The 12,608-nt window shown below is 42.0% G+C and overlaps 1 protein-coding gene across 2 annotated transcripts in view; it reads left to right on the forward strand.

Annotated features, from left to right (window-relative positions):
• LOC145411971 (trafficking protein particle complex subunit 13) overlaps positions 1 to 12,608 on the forward strand; it is a 67,373-nt gene that overhangs the window by 16,996 nt on the left and 37,769 nt on the right. The gene's annotated exons all lie outside the window — the stretch shown is intronic.

A 12,608-nucleotide genomic window follows, 5' to 3' on the forward strand; every position in this document is an offset into this window, starting at 1 on the left:
GGGACGGGGAGGGGATACGTTGGAATGCTGGGCCATGGTAGGGGGACGGGTAGGGGGTACGTTGGCTGTGGTCATAATATTATCACTGAAAAGGTTATTATTCACGCTATCACTGTTCTTGGTCTGAGGACGCGCACTCGAATGGTTTGGCAGTCGGGAGACTCGGTCAGGCGGCCAATCAGTGCTTGGCTGGCGCTGACATCAGACAACCAGTCACGAAGTGAATCTTTTGTTGGTTGGGCGAAGCACCGGAGCCTGGCCTTTTTGAAAATTTCAAACATTTGTTGTGTGCGGTAGCAGGCATTTAGTGCGTGATAAAGGTATTTGGGTAGTTTTTTATATAGGCGTGATAGCCAGATACACAATAGCGGAACCCGTGATAGCTGAGGGTTGAGTGTCCTGTATAAAGAAACATGTTAATGTTTCAAGCAGCGGACTTTTTTAATGGTCCTGTCCATTTGTTAGGTAGAATATGGAATCCCTTAAATCTGAAATCCCTTATTTGGAGGTTCCTTAAATTGAGATTTGAGTGTATATCATATGCTGTCCTGAAATATCTGCATGGCCGCTTTTGCCAAATGGGGGGAGACAGTTTATATTGTCAGTTTCATATTCTTGCCTAGTAAATATGAGATCTAATAATGAGTGGTCTTCTGGTCCTCTTTTTCTGGTGTTCTCCTGTACATGTTGTGTTATAAAAAAATCCTGTATACAATCCAGGAGCTTTTGATCCCAACAACTTTCATGGCTTTTTACATCTAGAGTATTACAGTTTATATTTGTGTTAAAATCTCCTGTTAGTATAATTCAGATTTTTCTTCCATTCTGTATAGTAAGGTTCTTAAATTCTGAATTATCTTTTCTGCCAGGTCTTCATATTCACCTTTATCCCACGTGTTTATCTTGGGTGGCATATATAAATTTGCCACAATTATTATCCCATCTGATGCACTAATCTCTACTGCAATTAATTCTGCTTGTGAGGGTATGTCTTTTTCTATCTCTTTTACTTGGAGTCATTTCTCTGTTGGTACCATAACTCCTCCTGCCTTTTTTAAATTTCTGTATCTTCCCCTAATATGGTACTCCTCCAAATTTAAAGAGTCGTTTCATATTCTTGGAGTTAAGCCACCGCGTGTCGGCCATTTTTAGCCCTATGGGTCACCCCAGCGCCGGCCATTTTTCGACCTTTTTTTTTTTTTTTGCTAAAATGATAGATTTTAATTTGGAAACAACAAGTTTCGCCATTAAAATGCTCACCAAGGCTCGGAAATGAGTTTTATTGTGTCCTGCATACTTGTTTACAGGTATAGATGCTCTCTCACGCTCACCACGTACATGAGAGAAAGCCGTTTTCTATGTAAGGTATACTCAGGTATTTATGCTGGGAAGGTATAGCAATGTTCAGTACAATTTTCTGGTTACTTATTACTTCAGTTTCTATCACAATTTGTGTGTCTTTCTCACTGTAAATGCATTATCTTACACTTACATGAAGATAGGTACAACCTGACTTCATTATGTACAGTCCTGGCACTTACAAGAAGGTATTTACAACTTGACTTCACTATATAGTCCGTACACTTACAAGAAAATATTTACAACTTACACTTACATGAAAATATTTACAAAATGCCTTCACTATATACAGCACAGGGTGAGGCACATAGGCAGAGTGAGTTAGAGCGACCGTGAGGGGGGGAGCGAGTGAGTGTATGGCCTTGACAGCCTGGGAGATGGTAGAGGAACAGTTACCTTACATGCCTGCCAATTTTTACCCGTGAATCTTGAAAAATGCAGTCACAGTGAAGTTTTTTATTTTAAACCGTTTTAAAATGGCACTGGCACTGGCTGCGGCATTATGTCAGACCGTTTTAAAACGGCACTGGCACGCGGCGGGTTAATTTTGCTTCTGTTAGACAAATAATATGAGGCTCATTTCCTATGATATAGTCTTTTATCTCTGATAATTTGGATACCATTCTATCTCCATTTGAGTACATCAGCATAGCCAAAATGGCTATGTTGACATGTATGTTCACATATTTGACATTGGTTGAGTGTACTATCTTGCTTTTATTTAGTCCCTGCTGTTTATGTGCCATTTTTTTACTTGCAATCCTACTCCTTTGTAAAAAAAAAAATTTACTTCTCTTTATCTGATCTTGCATCATTCTTTCTTTTTGCTTCTTCCCACTTTCCCTTTTGTAATCCCCCATTCCTCTTGAATTAGGCGCCTTTTTATCCACACTTCTTTACTCCTCTGATTCCCTATGTTTGATAGCATTTTTTAATACCTCTTCTACAGTGTTCACACTTTGGAAGGTTACTTGCAAAGGCCTTGACTTGTTTCTGTCATATTTCCCTAATCTCTTAATATCCTCTACATCTTTCTCACAGATTTCCTCTGAAACTACTTTCAATATATATAATGTATTTACCATCTTCTTGTTATCTCTGGTGATTCTGTTCCTTATTAAATAAGGATTAGAATCACCAGAGACAAATCTATTGTCATCACTGGTAAAGATGAAGAAGAAATTTTTGTCTTCATCTTTACTAGTGATGACTATAGATTTGTTAATCCCAACTGTTTCCTTTATCAGCCTTGGTTTCTTCCTTATGATGTCTTTCGCCTCGCTTGTCTTGTCTTTTACTTCAGCCTTGTTTATTAGATCTTGTCTTGTTTTGGCTATTTCCGCCCATGTATTTTGTACTTCCTCTGTGTAATTTCTCATCATTTCATTTGTCTCAGTTACTTTCTCATCAGTATCTCTGCTTTGCTCTATCAGATTACCAGCTTGTCTAATTATGTCTTTATCATTATTGTACTCCTTCAAAACTCTTTCATGGGTAACTACTATATTTCCCATTTTGTTCATTTTCTTCCTCAGAATGTCTGCCTCAGCTTGAAGCTTACCTCTTGTTGCATCTTTTCTCTTTAATTCCTTTACAGGTTCCTCATTTTTTTCCTTTTGCTGGTACAGTTCCTTCCTTATTTCATCCAATTCCAATTTGAAAGTTTCCTCCAGTTTATTCAGTTTCTCTGCAGTTTATTAAATGTAACCAGTTCCACCAGGTCTGCATAGTCATCATTTTGATTTTTACTGTTTCCCCTCCTCTTACCTAGATGCGCTTCTTGAAAGTACAGTACGCCATCTTATAGAAATATAATTTCTACGTACAGTTTAGCATCTCTGTTATGTCAGTATTGGAATTTACTGGCGTTCTTCTGTTGTGATACCCGACGCAGCGCCTGTCTATCTGCCTGCTAATACCAAAAATTCCTTAGGGTTCTGATTATTTGATATACTTTCTTTGGACTGCACTTTTTCACTTTTACTTGATCTGCAGTCATCAATAGTTTAGCTTAGTACCGAGCTTGACTCATTTTTAGCTACGCTTAGGTATTTGATGCAGCTGAGCAGAGCACTGTGACGCATGTCTGGTTTGTCCCATGTTCCACTCGTGTGTGTGTGTGTGTGTGTGTGTGTGTGTGTGTGTGTGTGTGTGTGTGTGTGTGTGTGTGTGTGTGTGTGTGTGTTTGCACACTGCTTTGCGCAGTGGCGGTATCATAACCAATGAGGTCTTGCCTAAGTGACGTATTTGTTGCTGCTGTAAAGCTCGAATTGGGAAAAGTTTCAATACTATCTCAGCACTTCTGCGGCACCTCGGTTTGGGTTACCTTTCCTAGAAGGGTAGTCAAGTCGTACCCCACCTGCTCGTGGTGACCTCGCAGACACCCTGTTTTTTTTTTGTTTTTTTTTCCACTTCTGTTTTTTGTGCTTTTTTTCTTTCGGTTTTCTTTTTTTCTAAATTAGGGTGACACAAACGGGGGCGGCGCTACCCGGGTTTTTCCCAGGTAGTATTGTATATACGTTTTGCTGTTTTCGTCATCTTGTTTTGTTTTTTGTTCTCCCTTATCATGAGTAAACAACACCAGTGCCCTCGCTGCAGTAGGTCTGTAGCAAAAAGTGTACAAGCACTGAAGTGCGCCTACTGCAGCGAGTGGATTCATATAGCTTGTGAAAATTTGGATGCAGGCGACTATCCATTCATGAAGAGGAGCCACCAGCTGGGCTTTCGCTGGCTGTGTAGCCAGTGTGTTGCACCAGCAGACGAGGTCTTGGCTGGTGGAGGAAGTAGTACCAAGAAGGAGTATGAAGATAAAGTTATTGGGCCAATCTTTCAAGCAATCAGAGACGTATCAAATAGACTGGAGGCACTAGAGACCAAGGTCTCATTACCCATGGCGGTCACACAAGATCAGGCCAAGTCATTTGCGGATGCTGTTCGCGGGTCTCTCGTGGGGGGAGGGAAGGATCTGCCTGGGGGGCCAGAAAAAAGCCATTCACAGTCAGCATGTACTGATTGTGAAACCAGAGAGTGGCGCTAGTGCCCTGACAAATCAGATGGGACCAGAAGACATCAGAGGCGTACTTAACTCGGTACCGGTTGACAGCTGCCTTAAGACCAAGGCTGGTGGGCTGGTAATGAAGTTTCCGTCAGCTGAGGCCAAGGGTGAAGCAACTGGGGTGCTGACTGATCATTTTGGCTCTGAAGGCACTTTTTGCATATCAGAGCCAAAGAAAATGTTGCCTAAAATGACCGTGACAGGCCTTTCCTCTTCCTTGGATGACTCTGACATCATCCCAAATATTTTGAGAAAAAACAATAAAATTAAGATGCTCGTTGATTGAGGTTGTACCCTCAACCTTCTCTTCACAAGGACAAGGAATGACACCAAAACTGCTGTCTTGAAGATGTCGCCAGAGGTGAGATCCTCCATTGTAGAACAGTGCAATTACATCTATGTGGATCTTACAAGATGCTGTGCTTTCGATAGATTCTGGGTTACACAGTGTCATCACTGTCAAGGCTTTGGTCATACATTTGAGAGATGTTCTAGGAAAAGTGATGAACCTAAATGTGTCTTTTGTGCTGGAGCCCATAAATCTAAGGACTGTAGTAACAGAAATTCTCCCAAATGCATCAACTGCTCCTCTTTAAGACATCAAGATGCTAATTCAAAGTCACAGGAGGTTGCCCATTTTGCTTCAAGTAGAGAATGTCCAATTATGATTTCTCATAGGAATAGATTGATTGAAAACACCAATTTTGACCATTCAAAAAACTGACTACGTCCCTCTTGAACCAGTTAAGGATGGGTCTTTTAAATATTCGTTCCATCCGTAATAAGATATACTATATTAATGAAACCCTAAATCAGCACGAGCTTGACATATTGTGCTTGACTGAAACCTGGTTGTATGAGTCTGATATCGATATTATTTGTAATGCTTTGCCTAAGACACATTCTATTATTAGTATTCCCAGGCCTGCTGCTGACTATCCAGGAGGAGGTGTAGCACTCATCTACTCGGCAGCACTTTCAAACGTTTCTCTCATTGACTCAGATCTGACCCCATCATCATTTGAATTTATGGAAGTATTAATAAATTTCCATCAGAATACCATTAGAATTGCAATTGTCTATCGACCAGGTCATCCGGGCAGAGATCGAGGTTTTATGGAGGAGTTTGGGCAGTTTCTTGAAGGGTTTTCTCTTAAACCTGGAGGACTTCTTGTTTGTGGTGATTTCAGTTATTGGGTTGACAGTCCAGAGTCAAAACCATTTTCTTCAGAATTCCTTGAGTTGATCACCCAGAACAATTTTTTCAGTCATGTGAGTAATCCAACTCATGTCTCAGGACATGTCCTTGACTTGATCTTGTCCCCTGTTGGTTGCAGGCGCGTATCAGATGTGGAGGTTGACTCATTTGACCCCCTCATCTCTGATCATGCTTTGATCACTCTTAGTTTTGATGTCCCGAAATCCCCTTCATATAAAAAGGTCATCAGGTTCAGAAATTACAACAATGTTGACCGCCAGTTGATGTGTTTTGAAATTGATCAACGTTTAAACTCCATCGATTCTTCAAGTCTTTCTTCTGGTGAATTGGTTGATATTTACAACAACGAGCTCAGGTCAATTTTTGACCATTATTGTCCTGAGGTAGTAAAAACAGTCACTGTACGTGATAATTCTCCGTGGTATGGTCCATCCATTAATTCTTTGCGTAGACAACGTAGAAGGGCAGAACGTGAGTGGCGCTTGCAGCGGACCGAAGTAACTCGTTTGCGTTATGTTTTTGCGAGAAGAACAGTCGTTCACACTGTAAAAGCCCAAAAGGCTAGGTATTATCAAAATAAAGTTGATTCATGTGGTGGTGATAAAAAAAACTGTCTGCACTTGTGAACAGTTTAGTTGGTCGGAGGAATGTAATTGTTAAACCAGCTTCTTTATCTGATGCCCAATTGGCTTCTGATTTTGCTTCATTTTTTACAAGTAAGATATCTCGCATAAGAAGTGATTTAGACAGCAGTTCTCCTAGTGAATTGTACTCAGTTGACTTCCAGCCACGGTGCACCAGGGATCATTTGCTTTCAACATTTCATCCACTGGATGTAAACAAAGTCAAATGTTACATCAGAGAACTTAATAAAACATTTTGCTCACTCGATCCATGTAACATGTCACAACTGCCTGATGTGTATGAGCATGCTGCAGACTTTATCTGCAACATATTAAATAGATGCTTCTTAGAAGTAATTTTGTGCAGTCTGAGAAACGTGCTTTGCTTAGGCCCCTAATTAAGAAACCTGGCCTTGATGTCGAGAGCATGACAAATTATCGTCCTGTCTCTAACCTGTCTTTTTTATCCAAGATTATTGAGCGGGCCATACTCGACCAACTCTTACCACTACTGAAACACAACAGAGTTGTTCCTGTTGTTCAGTCAGCATACAGAAAATACCATTCAACTGAAACTGCACTAACAAGGATTCAGAGTGACTTGGTGGCAAACACTTGTAGTGGGATGTCCTCTCTCCTAGTTCTTTTGGATCTGTCTGCGGCTTTTGATACAGTAGATCATAAACTATTGTTGGATGATCTGTATTTTTATGGCATTCGTGATAGTGCCCTTTTGCTCCTTAAGTCGTATCTGTCGGACAGATCTCAGAGAGTGGTTGTTGATTACGCTAGCTCTGATTCTGCTCCTCTTCTATTTAGAGTCCCTCAAGGATCAGTTTTGGGTCCAATTCTATTTACTATCTTCACAAGTAGTTTATCATCTCTACTTGATGCTCATGATGTGTCCTATCATTTTTATGCTGATGACACCCAGCTCTATGTTAAGATGTCAGATATCAACGATACTAAGACAAAGTTTGAATCTCTAATGTCTGATATTAAGATTTGGATGGCTAAGAGGAAACTTAAGCTGAATGATGGTAAAACTGAGATCATCATCATCAGAGGAAACAGAAGGGGTGATGACACTGACAATGCCTTGGCTTTGAACATTGGCGTGTCACAGCTGATTCCAGTCAGTTCTGTTCGAAATTTGGGTGTTTACTTTAATTCTAAGTTAAATTACAAAGAACATATTAATCAGGTTGTAAGAGGGTGTAACTTGCATATCAGAAATCTGTACTCTGTGAGAAGATTCCTGAATAGACAGTGCCTCTTAACATTGGTCCATGCAGTGGTCTTGTCTCGTGTTGATTATTGTAATTCACTGTGGGTTGGTCTTCCAAATAATATACTAACAAAAGTTCAGTCTGTGTTGAACAGGGCGGCACGGCTTATCTTTGGTCTCCCCCCGAGAACCTCAACTACCCCATTTCTGATTGAGTTGCATTGGTTACCAGTAAAGGCTAGAAATGAATTTAAACTGTGTCTTATTACATTCAAGGTTCTTAAGCTTGGTGAACCGAAGTATCTTGCTGAATTGTTAAAACTCCCATCGACATGCCCAGGTGTGATGTTACGCAGTGAAGATGATTCCTTGCGTCTTGATGAGCCAGGAGCCATTCGCCAGTCATCTTTCTCTGATCGTTCTTTTGCATATAGAGCCCCTAGATTATATAACAGATTGCCATTGTCCATAAGACAGCTCTTTACTGTTGAATCCTTTAAGAGACAGCTGAAAGCCTTTCTTTTTTCAAAATGCTATGACCTGGAGACAGGTACTATGACGGATGATTATAGGGTTTAATTATTGCCACTTTCATGTATATTTGATGTAGCTTGTATTATATACAAGAAATGTCACAATTCTTGTAATTGTAAAAATAATGTATGTGTGTCGAGTGCTAGTGAATTCCCAAAAGGAAGAACTGGCGCTTTTGAGAAACAAAAGGCCAGATTATTATTATTATTATTATTATTACATATGTACATGCATGTGTGTGTGTGTGGATGAGTTTTTGCATACACCATCCCCCTCTTCCAACCCATTCCAGATATCTGTGTGTCTGTTTGGGGTCCTAAATTTTTCCTTATCACTGAGGCTTTTCATTTTGTATTCATGTCCTCTTGTCATTCTACCATCTAATCATCTACTGTAAAGAGATAATCTCAGTCCAGTCATTCGTTTCGTTTCGTTTTTAAAGGCTCCAACATGCTTGCATGCGTCGGCCATGGTCACCTAATGGTGGCTCTCCATGCTGCACGATCCATCGCAACCTCTCTGTTCAGTCCCTTAACCCTGAGGTCACACTTAATGACCTCGTCTCATGTCTTTCTCGGTCTGCCCCTCATAACCCCACCCCCAATATTAACACTTCTCACCTTCCTCACCCAGTTATCATCCCCCATCCTCTCCACATGTCCAAACCATGTCAATCTACCTCTCCTCATCACAACACCAATACACTCCAGTCCCATCCTACCTCTCAACTCTTTCATCGTAAACCCAGCCCCTCTGGACCTTGCACGCAGGGACGCACTACACATCCACCTAATCATTGTCATTTCTGTACGTCTGAGGCGGTGAATATTCTCCTCCTTTACTGCCCAGGTCTCACTACCGTACAGTATGACACTCCTAACACATGCTGCATACAAAGACCCATTAGCACGTTGGGAGAGCCCTCTCAATGTTAGAAGAGGCAAATGCTCCCTGAACTTCTTCCAACCACTTCTCACCCTGGCCACAGAGCTAGCTCCAGCCCCACCTCCAGCACACAACATGTCTCCCAAATAACAAAACTCTTCCACACACTCAAGAGATTCACCAGCAAGTTCAATCCTTTCATGCCTGACAATCTCCACCTGCTTTCCCCGACACGCCGTATACATAAAATCAGCATTATCTCGCAGTCTACCTCTGATACAACTACATCTCTTGTGCACCCATTTATCACAAACACTGCATACAGATGGGAGACGTTGAAGGTGTGTGTAGAATATTTACAGAAGAAATATGTGCAGCATGTGATGTGGTGTGTGGAAGGAAGAGAAGACGGAGGGGGGTGCAAGGAACAGCGTGGTGGACTGAAGAGGTGAAACAGGCTGTGGCACAAAAGAAGAAAGCATACAATGAATGGATGAGAAATAGGGGTGTGGAAGAGGTTGAGAGGCGGAAGAGAGAGTTATATGTAGAAAGGAAGAGAGAGGTGAAAAGATTAGTAAGAGAGTGTAAGAAGAGAGTGGATGAGGAATTTGGAAGAAATTTGAGTGTAAAGTGGAGGGACTGTAAGAAAATGTTCTGGAGAGAGGTGAAAAGAGTAAGACAGGGTGGAAGTGAAGTTAGCAGGGGAGTGAAAGATAAAAATGGTAGATTACTAGTGGAGAAGGGAGAAAAAGTGAGCAGATGGAGAGAACACTTTAAGGAATTCTTGAACGTAGAGGATGGAAGTAATGCGAGTATAAGTGGCTGGGGAATGGCTGGGAGAAGGAGGGAGGTGAGAAGACAGGAAGAAATCAGTAGGATAGAAGTTGTGGAAGCAATGAAGAAAGTTAAATCGGGGAAAGCCCCAGGAATTGATGGAGTGTGTGGTGAAATGCTGAAGCATGGGGGAGAGAGAGTAGTAGAATTGATGTGGAAGATGTGCAGATTGGCCTGGGAGGAAGGTAGAGTCCCGGAGGATTGGAAGTCAGGTATAATTATTCCCTTGTACAAAGGAAAAGGGGAAAAAGAAGTGTGTGGTAACCATAGGGGCATTTGTCTTCTTAGTATAATAGGAAAAGTGTATGGTAGGATACTTATTGACAGAGTTAGAGAAAGAACAGAGAAATTAGTTGGAGAAGAACAGGGAGGCTTTAGGAAGGGAAGAGGTTGTGTAGATCAGATATTCATTCTCAGATCTTTAGTGGAAAAGTTTCTAGAGAAGGGAAAGAAGTTGTATGCAGCATTCATGGATTTGGAGAAAGCATATGACAGGGTGGATAGACAAGGATTGTGGAAAGTGTTAAGAATATATGGAGTAGATGGAAAGTTGTTGAATGCTGTGAAGAGTATGTACGATGGTGCGAAGGCTGCAGTGCGTGTGGATGGTGAAGTAAGTGAATTTTTCTCTTTGAAAGTTGGGTTGAAACAGGGATGTGTCATGTCTCCATGGTTGTTCAATCTGTACATGGATGGGGTAATAAAAGAGGTACAAGGTAGGGTAGTGGATGTTGGAGTGGCCCTGGTGAGAGAGGATAGTGTTTGGAAACTCCCTGTACTGTTGTTTGCAGATGATACTGTGTTGTTGAGTGAAGACGAAGGAGAGCTGCAAGGTTTGGTGGATGAGTTTGGGAGAGTGTGTAAGAAACGGAATCTAAAGGTGAATGTAGGGAAGAGTAAAGTGATGGTCTTTGAGAGAGGTGAAGTCAGTGAATGTACAGCGAGGTTGGATGGTGAGGAATTGGAAAATGTGAGTAATTTGAAGTACTTGGGTAGTGTGATGAATAAGGATGGAGGTTTGGAGGGTGAAGTGCTTGAAAGGGTACAGCAGGGAAGAAAGGTTGCTGGTTCTTTGAAAGCAGTGATAAGAAACAGGGAAGTGAGCATGGAAGTGAAAAAGTTACTACATGACAGTATTGTGATACCAACTCTAACGTACGGAAGTGAAGCTTGGATGTTGTTGGAAGGACACAAGTCAAGAGTGAGAGCAGTGGAAATGAGTTATTTAAGAGGAGCCTGTGGAGTCACATGGAGAGACAGGCTGACGAATGAGGATATAAAGGAGCGTTGTGGTGTTGATGTGGATGTGATAGGAAGCGTTATGAGGAACACACTGAGGTGGTTTGGCCATGTGGAGAGGATGGAGGGTGAAAGACTGACGAAGAGAGTGTATGTGAGTGAGGTGGAGGGGGAAAGAAGGAGGGGGAGGCCGAGGATGAGATGGAGGGATGGGGTGGAGAGGTATATGAGAGAGGGGTGTGTGAGCTGGGAGCAGGGGAGTGAAATGGCAGGGGACAGGGCGACTTGGAGGCGATTTGTTTGTGGCCACCCCAAACGGGATTGAGGCATCTGGCAATAGATAGATAGATAGACTGCACAAGATGGAATTACTTCCCACACCCTTGTGGCAAACTGCATGTGGCCACTGTCCCTTGTCTTTGACAGTACCGCCACCAACCCTAGATATCATCACTTTTGTTTTATCTGCATTTACCCTTAAGCCCTTGTGCCCCATACCATCTCTCCACTTCCTAAACCTTTCCTCCGCCTTCCTCTCGTTCTCTGCAATCAACACCAAATCATCAGCTTACAACATCTCCCACGGGAGTTCGTTTCTAAAGTCACGTGAGAGGGCTTCAAGTACCATGATACACAACATGGGACTCAAAACTGACCCCAGATGCACACCAACATTCACGGAAAACTCATCACTCAAATCTCCATTCACTCTTACCTGGTTGCGAGCACCCATATACATAGCCATAACCACCCTAACCAGCCACTCCTCCAAGCCAAGCTTTCTCATTGCCCACTTCACCACCTCTCTAGGGAGTCTGTCAAAGCCCTTCTCCAAATCAGCAAAAAATACAGATCCCTTCTCTTACCAATATATTTTTCCTGAAGCTGTCGAACAATGAATATGGCATCAGTGATCCCCCTACCTGGCATAAACCCAAACTGCATCTCGTCAATATTCACTCTTTCTCTAATCATACCTTCTAAAACTCTCTCCATTATCTTCATTATCTGATCTAAAAGCTTTATACCTCTGTATTTTCCTCGTTCCAGGGCATCACCCTTCCCTCTATACACATTTACAATTACACTCTTCAGCCAATCATCTGGGATAACACACTCATAAATAATCATATTCATCAGGTCAGTGACTACCGTCACCCCTATATCTCCGGAGGCCTTCAACATTTCGGCAGTCAACCCGACACACCTGCTGCCTTCCCCACCTTCATCCTACCTATTGCCTCACTCACAGTAGCAGCATCAATCAAAGGCCAAGGGCCAAACACTGGATCTGCTGGCTTGTAACCTTCCCTGTCCCGGTCAAACTCCTCATTCAACAACCGGCTATAATGCTCTCTCCATGCATCTTTAATATCCTCACTGTTCACCACTACCCTTCCTTCATCATTCTTCACACACTGCTCACCTATAATATCCCGATTATCCCTCTTCATCTGATTTGCCACCTTAAATATCATATTTTTCCCTTCCCCATGATTTAGGTTATCAAGTAAAGCCTCTTTGACTCAGACTTCATCCTTTATACCTCTCTGCTAGCCCTACGCTTGGCAGCCAAGTATTCCTTCTTGGTACCACCCTTCTTCCATTCCCGGAAAAGCCTTCTTTTCTCCA

The sequence above is a fragment of the Coenobita brevimanus genome, chromosome 91 (assembly GCF_032717465.1).
Source record: "Coenobita brevimanus isolate Jiangsu-jjx chromosome 91, ASM3271746v2, whole genome shotgun sequence".
NCBI lineage: Eukaryota > Metazoa > Arthropoda > Malacostraca > Decapoda > Coenobitidae > Coenobita > Coenobita brevimanus.